Source organism: Vipera ursinii (assembly GCF_947247035.1).
Source record: "Vipera ursinii genome assembly, chromosome: 2".
Lineage (NCBI taxonomy): Eukaryota > Metazoa > Chordata > Lepidosauria > Squamata > Viperidae > Vipera > Vipera ursinii.
In genome coordinates, this window is record NC_139513.1 from 271524824 (window position 1) to 271539509 (window position 14686).

Genomic DNA, 14686 nt, shown 5'->3' on the forward strand with positions numbered 1-14686 from the left:
ATAAGAATGCCTTCTTAAATGAACAGTGCAAAGAAATAGAAGAAAACAATAGAATAGGGAGGACCAGAGATCTTTTCAAGAAAATTGGAGAAATGAAGGGAACGTTTAATGCAAAAATGGGCATGATAAAGGACCAAAATGGCAGGGACCTAACAGAGGCAGAAGAGATTAAGAAGAGGTGGCAAAATTACACAGAAGAACTATACAAGAATGAGCTTAACGTCCCTGATAATCACAATGAGGTGGTCACTGACCTCGAGCCAGACATCCTAGAATGTGAAGTGAAGTGGGCCTTAGAAAAGCTGAGCAACAACAAAGCTAGTGGAGGTGACAGTATTCCAGCTGAGCTATTCAAAATCTTAAAAGACAATGCAGTAAAAGTGCTACACTCAATTTGCCAGCAAATTTGGAAAACTCAACAGTGGCCACAGGATTGGAAAAGATCAGTTTACATTCCAATTCCTAAGAAAGGCAGTGCCAAAGAATGTTCAAACTATCGCACCATTGCACTCATTTCTCATGCTAGTAAAGTCATGCTTAAAATCCTACAAGCTAGACTTCAGCAGTATGTGGATCGAGAACTACCAGAAGTGCAGGCAGGATTTCGAAGAGGCAGAGGAACTAGAGATCAAATTGCCAACATACGCTGGATCATGGAGAAAGCTAGGGAGTTCCAGAAAAACATCTACTTCTGCTTCATTGACTATGCTAAAGCCTTTGATTGTGTGGATCATAACAAACTGTGGCAAGTTCTTAAAGAGATGGGAGTACCAGACCATCTTATTGGTCTCTTGAGAAACCTATATGCGGGTCAAGAAGCAACAGTGAGAACTGGACACGGAACCACTGATTGGTTCAAAATTGGGAAAGGAGTCCGGCAAGGCTGTATACTGTCGCCCTGCCTATTTAACTTATATGCAGAGCACATCATGAGAAAGGCAGGGCTAGATGAATCAAAAGTTGGAATTAAGATTGCCGGAAGAAATATCAACAACCTAAGATACGCAGATGATACCACTCTAATGGCAGAAAGTGAAGAAGAACTAAAGAGCCTCTTGTTGCAGGTGAAGAAGGAGAGTGCAAAACTTGGGTTGAAACTTAACATTAAGAAAACCAAGATCATGGCATCTGGCCCTCTCAATTCCTGGCAAATAGATGGGGAAGAAATGGAGGTAGTGACAGATTTTATTTTCCTGGGCTCCAAGATCACTGCAGATGGGGACTGTAGCCAAGAAATTAAAAGACGCTTGCTCCTGGGGAGGAAAGCCATGGCAAATCTAGACAGCACACTAAAAAGCAGAGACATCACCCTGTCAACAAAAGTGCGTATAGTCAAGGCTATGGTCTTTCCAGTTGCAATGTATGGTAGTGAAAGTTGGACCATAAGAAAGGCTGAGCGCCAAAGAATTGAGGCCTTTGAACTGTGGTGCTGGAGAAGACTCCTGCGAGTCCCTTGGACTGCAAGGCGATCAAACCGGTCAGTCCTAGAGGAGATCAATCCTGACTGCTCTTTAGAAGGCCAGATCCTGAAGCTAAAACTCAAGTACTTTGGCCACCTAATGAGAAGGAAGGACTCCCTGGAGAAGAGCCTAATGCTGGGGAAGATCGAGGGCAATAGAAGAAGGGGACGACAGAGAATGAGGTGGCTGGATGGAATCACTGAAGCAGTAGGCGTGAGCTTAAATGGACTCCAGAAGATGGTAGAGGACAGGAAGGCCTGGAGGAATGTTGTCCATAGGGTCGCGATGGGTCGGACACGACTTCGCAGCTAACAACAACAACAGTTACATCATAGACAGACCCATGTGAGTTTCTTGGTAATAATCTGGACATTGTTTGTCATTGTTTTTTTTTCTTTTAGGATACTATTATGTCTTCCTGCTATAGTTTACTGTTGTGATAAATTTTCCTTGTACTTATGCCCAGGCTAGATAAAACATGATGTGAACTGGTTCATGATCTTCCCTTCCCATCTAGATTACAGCATGAATAACAATAAAAAAACCTTGCTTTTAGGTATAGACATGTAAAGCTACAATGTGAGGTAATATGATCAGATTTTACTGCATTTTTTTTCATTTATGTCCATTTGCACATTGTGTGTGTGTATGTGTATAATTAGTTAATAAATAAAATATACATATATGGCTACATATTCTTCATAATTAACTGTAAGTTTCCCTTTTTATTCAGGTTTCATTATGTTAATTATTATGGGCTTTAATTATGTTATCTTGCTCTAAGCAGTCAGAAATGTAGAAGCTTTTTACTACCAAAGACTACTTTGATTTACTGGACAATTTGGAGGTATAGAAATATAAAAAATGGTGACTCAGAAGAATTTACTTATATTTCTGAATGACATTTTTTCCCCCAGAACAGATATAAACCCAATCTCTAAGACTTTCACTGCTAAAGTGGAAATATATCAAAGATTTTCTCAGACTACAGTCCAATGACTTTTAACTTTTAAAAATATGGGAACTGAATGATATGTTGTTGCAAAAAGAAATGCTAGTAGAAGATTAAAATAATTAAATTATTATTTTGAAACAATCCTAATGTAGGGCACATCAGTAAGAAAGACTCGAATGAATGAAAGCAAAACTTTTATAAGAGGATATTTTATAACGTAACAGTGATTTTTTTTAAAAAAAAAGGCAAGAAAAGATACAAAATATTTTGGAGGAGATTTTAAAAAGGAAGAAAAGTTAGAAAAATCTCCCAAAAGACAACTATTATCCACCAAAGTAAGTTTCTACAGAGACAATTATCTACTGTATATTGACAATGATAGAGATGGAAATAAAAATAAACTACGGGAAAAAAATAAATTTTCAGTTTGCAAATTAAGTAAGAAAATGGTTGGCATATAAGTAGCAAAAAGGAAAAAAAAAAGAAAAGAAAGTGATATTCAAGTTACAAGAAGGAAATGCAGTAATAATAGATATTGCAAATATATGAAAAGTGTTCCATCCATATTATTTTACATTACATAAATATTCAGAAATTTCCTTGGAAAAAGTGCATGAATATTTACATAAACAGAATTTGCCAAAGATCACAGAAACAAAAGACTTTTGGAGTTAGAAGAACACAGATTGAGGTTTGGATGGCATGGAGATTTATGGTATAATTAAGTTAAGAAAGTTAATATTGATTTTTTCAAAAAAGGATTTAGTAGATGTGCTATACAGAAAATATGGAATAGATATAAACACAGGCTGTGCCCAAAAGTACCTCTACGGATCTCAGTCAGAGCTGAAGAAGCTTCTTGGATGAGAAGTGAAGAAAACAAAATCCAGTTGCCTCCTGAAAAAGCATCTTTGGGACAACCATGAGCTGGATGGCTGAGAATCTCCATAGACATTTAGCTATGCACTTTGGGATGAACACCTTTCGAATGGTGTGGGAGTATGAACGGATTTTCAGAAAACATTGCAGACTACAGGAACCATTTGCACTTCAGTTTGAGATGCAGACAACACAGATTCATCCCCAGCAGCCTGCGCCCGTCCAACAGTGAAGGGACACAAGGCAGAAAACATCCTGTAGCCAAAAAGGCTCCAGGCTTTGCACTACTCTGGTGACCCTGAGGACACAGATAAACCTCCAAATGGCCTTAACGACTCTCTAAAAGAATGAAAATGACCAGCTGTCTGCAAGGAATATAAATCCTTCCATTCCCCACTATCCAGCTGAAGAAGCTTCTTGGATGAGAAGCAAAATGTCTTCATAGAAAACAAGGAAGTCCAGTTGCCTCCTGAAAATGCACCTTTGGGTTGGTAAAACTGACAGATCTTGTTGAAATGGACAGACTGACTTGCTTGATTAAAGAGAAAAGTCATTATTGATACAGATTTGAAAATGATTTTATGACTTATGATTTTGATGATTAGAAAGAATAGGTTACAGAAACAAGGAAAGTATAATGAAATCTTAGAAAGAGTTTGATTAGAATTGTATGTATAACTTTCAAAAGGAAGATCTATCTATCTATTGAACTATCATCTTTCTGTCTGTGCATGTGTATACACACACACACTCACACACACACACACACACACATACATATCACATCTATTTATCATCTTTTAATGTTTTCTGTTCTTTTTCTTTTTTCTATTTTCTTTGTCTTTTTCATTTATTTTACTATATTTTTTCTTTGAATGTATTTCTTATTATATATGCAAAATCATTTAATAAAAAACTATTTAAAAATGTAGAAGCATTTTAAACGTTGAATGGTGAAAGGAGCAGAAGTCAAACATACAGCAGATTTCTAAAAGAATTTCATCAAGTCTGACATTATACATAGCAGCATCGCTTTAACAATACAGCTGTTATTATGGCATTTCAACACACTAACCTAGAACGGGGCTTCCTAGCGCTTTATAATTTGACCGAAATTCTTTCTAGTTCTATTCTTCACTCTTCTGCTCTTAATGATTTCTCTGGTAATCTTTCTCCTGGTGTTAAACAGTATGTAAGATTTGTGCTCTGCCAGAAGCTGTAAGCATGTTAGAGTGAGCTTAGAAACAACAATGCACAAAAAAATATGTTGCCCTGATACATTTTAATATCTGGTTGTTAATGTTATAATATTAATCCCAAGAATTCAAATTTCTGCACAGTTTATACATCAGAATAGCAGCACAGATCAAATATGGCTTTACTTCATTCTTTTTTTAAAAAAAAATCATAGACTATTTATCTTCATGATTTGTTGTATGCTTAATCTCCTAGAAAAAAAGATTCACGTGGATTTACCTGACTAAAATGCATTTATATTCTTTTTAGCTTCTTATGAATTAAAGAAACAAATTTCTACTTTTTTATGGAGAAAAAACAGAGTTAAGAGAGACATTGTAATTCCTTTGAGAACAAACTTCTATGTATAATTTTTAGTAGAAGCATTTGCTTATTATCTCTCAGATATAATTTAATAAAATGGTAGACTTGAATTTAATTCTCCCCTTTGGAATAAATCTAACTGCATAATGTTATTTTTAAGAAAACACCTATATTATTTAGCATTGCTTTCATAATTTCAAATGGTTTCCAGTTTTTGGAAGTAACAAATAGAACATTTTTCCAACTGGATAGGACAATCCAATTGTCCCCCTTGGGATAGTTCAGTATTGGGACTCTTAGAGGTTTCCAAAATTTGCCTAATGTTTAGATCATCAATCAGTTAAATTTTCTTTGATTTTAGGCATGTAGAGAAAAGCTGACAAATTCACCAACATTTATCATCAAATCCCACCCACCCCCAATCCACAGATCCTTGTCCCCCATTTCCTGAAGAAAAAAAAAGTCACCCTCACTCTCAGGGTGTTTTAAAGTTTCTTTTGGTGGTGTTTTAATAAAAGGTGCTACAAAATCCTTGACTTCTTACTGTTTCTGCTATGAAAAAAATCAGAGGAGAAAGAAAGAAATATGATCCTACCCCCCCCCCCCAATCCTGCCAGAACTGATGAAGCTTCTTGGATGAGAAGCGAAACATCTTTTTCTTCTTTCTTCCTTCTTCTTCTTCTTCCTCAGGGAAAAATCAGTCTAGCTGCCTTTTGAAAAAGCACCTTTTAGACTATTGGATTGTTCTTTTTTCTTGCCTTTCATTGCACAATCCGGTCAGGCATCTAGTAGCTCCATAGCCATAAAAGGTTTCTCTTTGATTTTTTTTTTTAAATTCTATCAAGTTAAAAGAGAAAAGTTGAAATAGCAGAAGTAGTTTTCTACACAACACTTAAAAAAAACTAAGTTCTGCTAAGATTGGAAACAAAAGGTAAAGTGGAATGTTAAAATGTTAAAAAGCTGTGTATGTATCATTGCCATGTATGTGGAAACAAGAATTATGTTGAATTTGAGGTCAATACTTCAGTGCAGCAAATATGTATACATGAAATATAACTTCCTACGGATTGAGGTACTTAGTATAATCTCCCTTCTCTCGGCTTCAGGGTTGGCTTATAGAGTGATAATCCATCATTTTCACCATGTCTTTTTAGCCTAATAAATATCTCCAATTTGCCAGGGAACAGTTCTTGTCTTGGTTCTTGGATTTTGCCATTAGCAAATGCATCTCCCTCTTCCTTCTCTCCCCCATGTCTGTGTCTGCCTTGCTCTACCACAGTGTTACATTCTCTGTGTTTTATCAGCTTTGCTTGATGTATCACTCAACCATTTCTGTAATGTCATCATTATCTTCAGATGCCATCACACTGGTAGCAAATCTTGTAATATCCTCTCACAGTACTCAAAGGCATAACCAAATTTGATTTCAAAATTATAGTGTAATATGTATAATTCATTGACATTATTTCAAACTTTTGTAAGGGGTGTTCTAGGGGTGTGGGGTATAGTAAAGGCTGGGAGCTGCTGGCTTAACATCTACAGATCCTTGAGAAGTGTCTCATTTCAGATTTTTCTGGAACACTCAGAATAACCTGTATGAGGTTGGAACAGCTGTTTTCAGGCTTAAAACATCCTAAAACAGAACATTTTGTGCATCCTTATATCACCTGCCCTTTTAATGCTGTTCTTGTAATTAACTACTCTAAATTATTTGATGTCAGAAAACTTGGAAACCTTACTGCTCGCTCTCAGTTCCATAAAATTCAGAAATGTGATCTAAGCTTCTGTCACACCATAATAATCACATTTGCTGGATTATGAAATGCAATTTGCAGCAATAAATGAACACTTCTCTCTCTTTTTAAACTGCAATATATGTTTAGCTGAAAATGCACACAGACAAGTGTGTGTGTGTGTGTGTGTGTGTGTAAGTTTTTCCGGTTAGACCGGTTTGATGCACTTTGGGGTCTTTTTTGAACTTGCTATACTGCAGTTCTATTATTATTTCTTTTGCCTTACAGCTCCATCCTAGGAGCATTAAGCAGGGTTCAAGTCGCTACTGCAAAACTTTGTGTATTCAAAAGATTTTTGCTAAGAAAGAGTTAAATGGGAGACTAGGATAGCTATTTCGAGCTTCTTTGCTCTCATCAGCTAGCCATACCCTTTATGGTATTCAAACCTGTAATATTCAAACTACAATATTCAAACTGCAGTATAGCAAGTTCAAAAAAAAACCCCAAGGTGCATCAAACCGGTCTGACCAGAAAAAACGCACACATATATCCCCTTGGTCTGGCTGACAAAGAGGAGAGGAGAGCTGGTGGCCTAGAGGTTAATACATCTGCCTAGTATGCCAGCTGCCTAGGTTCAAATCCCACAAAGGGTATGGCTAGCTGATGACAGCAAAGAAGCTCGGAATAGCTATCCTAGTCTCCCATTTAACTAGGAGACCCTGTCAACCCAAATATGGGGAGAAGGAATCTGTTTCCTCTATCCTGCCTACTGTGCAAGCAATCCAGGTTCGAATCCCAGAAGGGTGTGCCTGACTGATGAGAGCAAAGCAGCTTGAAATAGCTATACCAGTCCCTTTAATTCTTTGTTGGCAATCCAAATTTAATATAAAAATGATTGTTGCAGTTAGTGACTGCTGCCTGTGGATGGGCCTACTTTGGGCTGATACAGGCAAAAGATTCCTTCTCCCCATATTTGGGTCGACAGGGTGCATAAAAAACCCCCACTCAAGACATATCTCCTCCTCTGGTCTCTTCCCTCCCTAATATAGATTGCCGGCGGGTAACACCCAGGGGTAGGGCCTTCTCAGTGGGCGCGCCTGCCCTTTGGAACCAGCTGCCCGCGGAGCTTAGGACTGCCCCCGAAGTCCGTTCATTCCACCGGGACCTGAAGACCTGGCTCTTCGAGCTCTCTGGCCCAGGCTGAGAATTTTTTAATTTTTAATTTTAACTGGGTTTTTATTTTTCTCAGGGTCTCATTTAATCTTTTTAAATTTGTTTTTAACTTTTGTATTGATTTTCTTTTAAATACCCTGTAAACCGCCCTGAGTCCTTCGGGAAAGTGCGGTATATAAATTTTAATAATAATAATAATAATAATAATAATAATAATAATAATAATAATAATAATAATAATAATAATAATAATAATATAGCTGACAAAGTGAGAAAGAGCCTGTGGCCTAGAGTTTAACACAGCTGCCTAATGTGCAAGCAAGCCAGGTTCGAATCTTAGAAGGGTGTGGCTGGCTGATGAGAGCAAAGCAGCTTGAAATAGCTATACCAGTCTCCCTTTAATTTTTTGTTAGCAATCCAAAGATAGATAAGGAGAAAAATGTGTGATAAAAAATTATGACAGTGCTACAAAAATTAGATGGAACAAACTAGAAATCAGAAAAACGAAGCCAATCTAACCCAAAGAAGAGAGGTCCATCTGTTACTAGAAGAAGCTCCAAGCTTCATTCTGATTGTGTCATTCAGCCCACTCTCAGCTCTTTCACTTTTGACTTCAAGAATTCACATTTTACTATAAATGTGGTTGCTTCTCACTTTAGTACTCCATTTCTGTCAAGACAATGAGCTCAGTATGTGTATTTTTTTCATCCTACAGTACACTTTTATGACCCCAAACAATAATAGCTGAATTCTGTACTGAGTTTGAGAATAGAATTGTTCTTGAAAAAAAATGCCAAGAAATGAAGTCAGAAAAGCTTTTGTTCGGAAGAAATATAGAAATATAGAGAAATATTATTTGGAATCCATGTGGTCAAATGCAGAAGAGAACATGCTGTATTATCACAAATACATTGTTAGTTTTGGCTGTAAGAGGCTGGATTAATGTTTAAACCAGGAAGTTTGTAGCATACATTCATATAAAATACTATATTTTTTGTGTTTTTAAATCTAATGGCTTTTTTTCTCTCTGTGGAGACAGCACTTCAGTTTTGAAAAATTCTCTCAGATTTTAACATTTCAGATCAAGGTGTATCCTCTACAAGGCTGCATCTCTTACATCTCATGAATACAGTTTTCCCTTAAAGCATGTGGAGAGGGCAAGATATTTATTTTGCACCACTTTTCATAACTTCATTTTGATTTGTAACTCATTTTTAATTCTCTTTTGAAATTCACATATCCCCCACAAATTCTACAAGTAAGCTCTCCATTGTTTACTAATTTGAATTTTTATCTTGTCTTTCTGTCTCTAAGAAACTTGAGGCGAATATGGAAAAGCCTTTGCAAAGTCTTATATTATTCTTTTATGAACAAAATTACACTCATCCTGGAAATATGTGTCCTGCTGTGCTTGTCCTGGTAGGGACTTGTGCATCTTCTTATCAGCCAGCTATCACCATTATCCAAACAATTCTTTTTATCTTTCAGCCTCCTCAACCTTATTCTGTAAAATCCCAGCTTCCTTTGCTAAATTCAGTTTCTTAAGGACATTTTTCTTTCCAACTGAATTTTGATATAGGTTATTTGATTTTAAACAAACCTTTCTACTTATGGTAACTGTTAGGCAGACATGTAGAAAAAGAATAAAGTTAAACTTATGCTAAATGAAGATTTATTAAAGCTCTACAAATCACATAAATCTAGAATTCTTTAAAAGTTACATTTTGATGTGGTATGTGGAGAATTGAAAAGAGATGGCCATTGGAGACTCTCTATTTAATGACAAAGAAGGGGATGAGGGATAATATTTCCATTTTTCTTTCTCCAAAATTCTCCAAAATTTATTTACAGGTATTACTCCTCCTACTGATAAAACTCAGTTGAAGGGTTTTCCTTGTCTTTCGTTGAGATTTAACTGAAATGCAAGAGAACAAAGAGGGTGCAGGCAGATAGAGAAATAGACCTACCTACTTCTTGGTAAGCTAGAAAAAGGTGGAATAGACAACATCATTGTTGACCTGGAATTAGGGGACAGTATAGGAAATATTAATTGTGAATGTGCAGATGGTCCTACTGTCTTTGGGCTCTTGCAAAGAACATGTTTGTTACTTCTGCTCTCTTATCTAGAGTATGCCAGACTTACTGGGTGAAATCTATCATATGTGTGTCAGCTTTGCTGGATGGCTTGCTTATGTAACCAGAAAGAATAAATACAAGGATTTCTTGTCTTTCGAGGCTGCTCTCATTTAGAGGAGCCTGTCTTTTTGTTCAGCTGAATAAAAACGTAAAGCTTGAAGGCAACTTCTGGTTTCCTGTATTTTTTACCAGCAAAACCTCAGAACCTGCATATCATCACCACGAGATGGATCTGTAGTTGGCTGGAAACTGAACTCAACGAGTAGTCATCAACGGCACTACATCCACATGGAGAGAAGTAAGCAGTGGGGTACCACAAGGTTCCGTACTAGGCTCAGTACTCTTCAATATCTTCATCAATGACTTAGATGAGGGAAATGAAGGGGAAATCATCATTTAGACAGGAAAAATAAAAGGTACAAGTACAGATTGGGTGAGACCTGGCTTAAAAACAGTAACTGCAAGAGGGACTTTGGAGTCCTAGTGGATGATCACTTGACTATGAGCCAGCAGTGTGCAGTAGCAGCCAAAAAAGCTAATACAATCCTGGGTTGTATAAACAGAGGCATAGAATCAAGATCACACGAGGTATTGGTCTTCTTCTTCTTCTTGTGCCATATTCGTTATCAGACGTTGGCGATCATGTTGGTGATCCTGTTTTTATCAGGTATTAGTAATACTTTATAAAACCCTAGTAAGACCACACCTGGAATACTGCAGCCAATTTTGGTCACCATATCACAGAAAAGATGTTGAGAGTTTGGAAAAATTTCAGAGAAGAGCAACTAAGATGATTAAAGACCTGGAGACTAAAACACACAAAGAATGGCTGCAGGACTTGGGTTTGCCTTTTCTGAAACTCATTACAATTGTTCACTCACAAATACACACCAAAAAACATGTATTTATATAATTGAATACAATTGTTATGAGTAACTATAAATATAAGATGTTTTTCTCTGAAAATTAGAAATACAGTCACTGAATGTTGTTGGAATTATTTAAATTCCACTGATTAGAAGTCTTAAAGCAATCTTCTGAATGGGAGGAATGGAAGTGCTTGTCCTTTTTTTGTCATCCTTCCTGGCCATATTATAATTAATACTAGCCTTAATCTTCCACTCAGTTCCTGAAGATACTCATATTTGTACCTCATATTCCCTCTTTTTATGTTGACCTTGCAAGGTTATGGCCTTGTTAACATTCTGCAAAGATTTTTTCCCCTATGGGGAAAAAGGGAATGTTTACCATCTTCATCAATTCTGCTTACTTGTCCCCACTTGGTAGAGTCTTGACATGAGCCTTGACATTAACTGTAGCTTTTCATTTCTATGATCCCATCTATAATTCCGTATCTCACCATTTCGTTCGGCTCTAAAAGCCCAAAGAATTCCATAAATTTATATCACATCCCTCCCCACCCTTCTAAAAGCTTTGTTATTTGTCTTGTTGGCTGCTAGAGCTGCTTTGAATGTGACCTCAGTTTCCCTTTTACTATATGTGAAGAATGTTGACAGTTTATCTACACAAAATGGAAGATTTGACCTTTTCATTCAACATGCATTTCTTTTTCTTATGAAGAGTATTCATTTCAGACTTACACTCACTATGAGTTTTTCTTATCTTATGTTATTCATAGATGTATTGAAAGGATCAACAAGGTTTATAAACATTATCCTTAGTCCTTGGCTTATATCTATTATTTCTTTAGAAGACTTTAAGCAGAAAGATATAACTAAATTATATGCTGTCTGAATCCAAATAAAGCTTTTGTATTGTCTAGTAACCTATCCTTTTCTTTTAAGAAATTTACAGTAGATTAGAGAAAAAATGATTGCATGGAATGTAGTCCTTTTTTTACACTACAATATGTTTGTGTAAAAAACAAGATGTGCATGTGTGTGTGAGGGGGGGGTGTCTGTGTGTGCACACATGTATCAGAGAATGAATGGTTATGTTCCTAAGAAATCAATGGAAATTTAGTTACCGGTAATTAATCTTAATTTGATTTATTGTTTCTGACAATATTTAATGATAAATATTTTAGTTTAGCATGTTTTGTGCTTTAATACCTGTATTAGCAATGGCTTTTTGATCACTATTCTGCTTATCAGAATCATCCTATGGAATGTCTCCAAAGAGTAAAGAAATAATGAGGTGTGATTTGGAAGAATCTTTGATAGCAAGCTATGACTTATTTTCTCAAGTTTATAACATAACATAACAACATAATAATAACATAATTTAAATCTGGAACAACATATACATGGAACTGTCCTTGAACAGAATTCAGAAACTGCAACAGCTGTGTGTGGGTAATAAATGGTACCAGCTACATGACACATATAACACCATTACTCCGTGAGCTGCACTGACTGTCAGTATGTTTCCAGGTGCAATTCAAGGTGCTGGTTGTCACCTTTGAAGCCCTACAGAGCTTGAGACTGTTACCTGATGGACCCAGTGGCGTAGCATGGGTTGTCAGCACCCGGGGCAAGGCAAGTAATTTGCGCCCCCTAACCTGTGGATGTTAGCACTCGAGTCTCTTCCACTAGCTCAGGAATTCTGGGAGTTGAAGTCCATGAGTCATAAAAGAGCCAAGGTTGCCTACCCCTGAGTTAGGTTCAAGGCAAAAAAGGGTCTCTGGAGAAGAGGGAAAATGCTAGTTTAAAACTGAAACAAGGCAACTTTAAGGTGCCTCAGCTGTGATTTAGGATGAGACAAAGAGAGGACATGGCGTTGAAAATGGTTAATGGGGCATGTTTGTTCCACTCTTAGTGGACGTCAGGATAAACCCCACGAGAGAATGACCTTACAACAGATGTGAATAGGCTTGGACTACGTTTGTAGATTGAGTGCATACATCACATGGAGCGATGATGGGCTTCATCAAGATTTATGATCCCACAATTGGCTAGTTTTCTCCATCTTGTCCTAAACCCTGGATACCAACCACGGTTTATGGCTTAGCATGTGGCGTGGGGTTGACCCAACATGTTAGGCAACAAACAATGACTTCCAACTTACAATGCCTCAGCTTCCCAAGGTTATTCCAAAGCCGGAAAAGCCAACCAACCCACCCTGCAGCTTTGCCTGCTTAGGCTGAACCCCAGGAGTTCATACTTGCTGTGGCGCCTGACCTATTTTCTGCCCAGACGCTGCTTATCCAAGCCAAGCCGCCTCCTTCTCTTTGGCACCTCACCCCAAACAGAAACTGAGATTGAAGGCAGAAGAAGAGTTCAAGCTTTTAATGGGGGGGTGCGAGGGCTGCTTTTCTGCATTCCAGCAGGACAGGATTTATTTTTATTTTTATTTATTTATTTTTTAAAAAGCGCCTTTTGCAGAACAGAGACAGCACGGGTGCGCCCACAAACACAAACACACACACACACACACACGCACACGCACACGCACCCGACCACGTCCTCTCGCCCCCAAAGTCTGCATGCACGGTTGGATCGGCAACCTGCCGACGCAGCTTTCGTTCCAGAGCAGGGACCCCCGGAGAGACGCTGCAGCGATCCTCCCCCCATGGGAAATCCACCCTCTTTCAAGCCCCGCCGCGCCCCCCCGCCTTTGGCAACCCCGGGAGCGCCTTGGGAGAGCCTCCGCAGCGGAGCCCCGGGCTTGCAGGAGGGCTGCGCTCTGTGCACGCTCAGGAGCCGCCTTCTCCTTTGCGGGGGGGAGGAGGGAGAGAAGGCTTCCGTCCAGCGCCGGCAGCCGGAGCGAAGGCGGAGCGGCCCGAAGGAGGAGTCACGCTGTGTGGTTGTGTGTTTAAAGCAATTTGCAAGGAGAGGCCTACCCCAGCCTGCCACTTTTCAAACGTGCTGGGCTTGCAACCAAATACGGTGGCTAGCAATTTTGGAAACTGCGCACCGGGTGCGTCTGGGCAAGGCGCCCCGTTCGGGAATGCCGTGCCCTTCCTGCTTGGGACAATCCAACCGTGGCGGTCTAAAAAAACGTGGCTACTTACAGACGAGCAGAGAGGGGGGCGAAGCAAGGAAGGTCTGCCGAGTGCCGAGAATATATATATATACTTTTTTCCAGGCCAACATCCACGATTGGCAGCCGGGGAGCGGTAAGGAAGAGACAAGCCAGGATCTGCGATGATCAAACTTGAAACTCGTTGTTTTTTTCTTTCTTCCCGGCTGGGGCTCTGGTGCCTCCGCCCTGCCGGATCCCGGCGCCATCGAGTGCGCCCCCCCAGATGTTGCGCCCGGTGCGGCCGGCCCCCCCTGCACCCCCCACTCTACGCCACTGGATGGACCATCTTTTTCCAAGAGTTTCTACATACTGCAGATTCCATCAGCTAAGGAATGTACACTGGAAGGAACAAGAATATACCCTTTTTCTGCTGTAGCCCCTGCCTTATGGAATATTCTCTCCTCAAAGATTAGCATGCCTCCAACCCTGTTGGCTTTTTGTAAAACTTTCAAAACTTGGTTATGTACCCAGGCCCAGAGCTTGGAATGTTTTAAGGGCCCTGTTATTTGGCTTTACTATTAGTTGATTAATCACCATGGCTTCTGTTTATACTTATTTATTTTGTAGATATTTTTATTGCTTTAATGTTTTACAAATTGTTTAATTTTATAACTTTAGATTGTAAGCTGCCCAGAGTCAGCTATAGAAGTTGAATGAATGAATGAACCAACCAACCAAACAACCAACCAATATCATGCTGTACAATTGTCTGAAATGTGCCTTGTCAGAATGTTTGTAAATGTCTCAGATATCATCCTATATACATCCTATAAGTCTGCTGATTAGACCTCCCGGTTGGTATGTTT

General features: G+C 38.7%; 1 long non-coding RNA gene across 1 annotated transcript; it reads left to right on the plus strand.

Moving 5' to 3' along the window:
• Positions 1 to 1983: 1983 nt before the first annotated feature.
• Positions 1984 to 3162, plus strand: LOC310636851. The gene is made up of 2 exons (XR_014491814.1): positions 1984 to 2255; positions 2881 to 3162. It is a non-coding gene; the product is annotated as an uncharacterized lncRNA (long non-coding RNA).
• The last annotated feature ends 11524 nt before the right edge of the window (positions 3163 to 14686 follow it).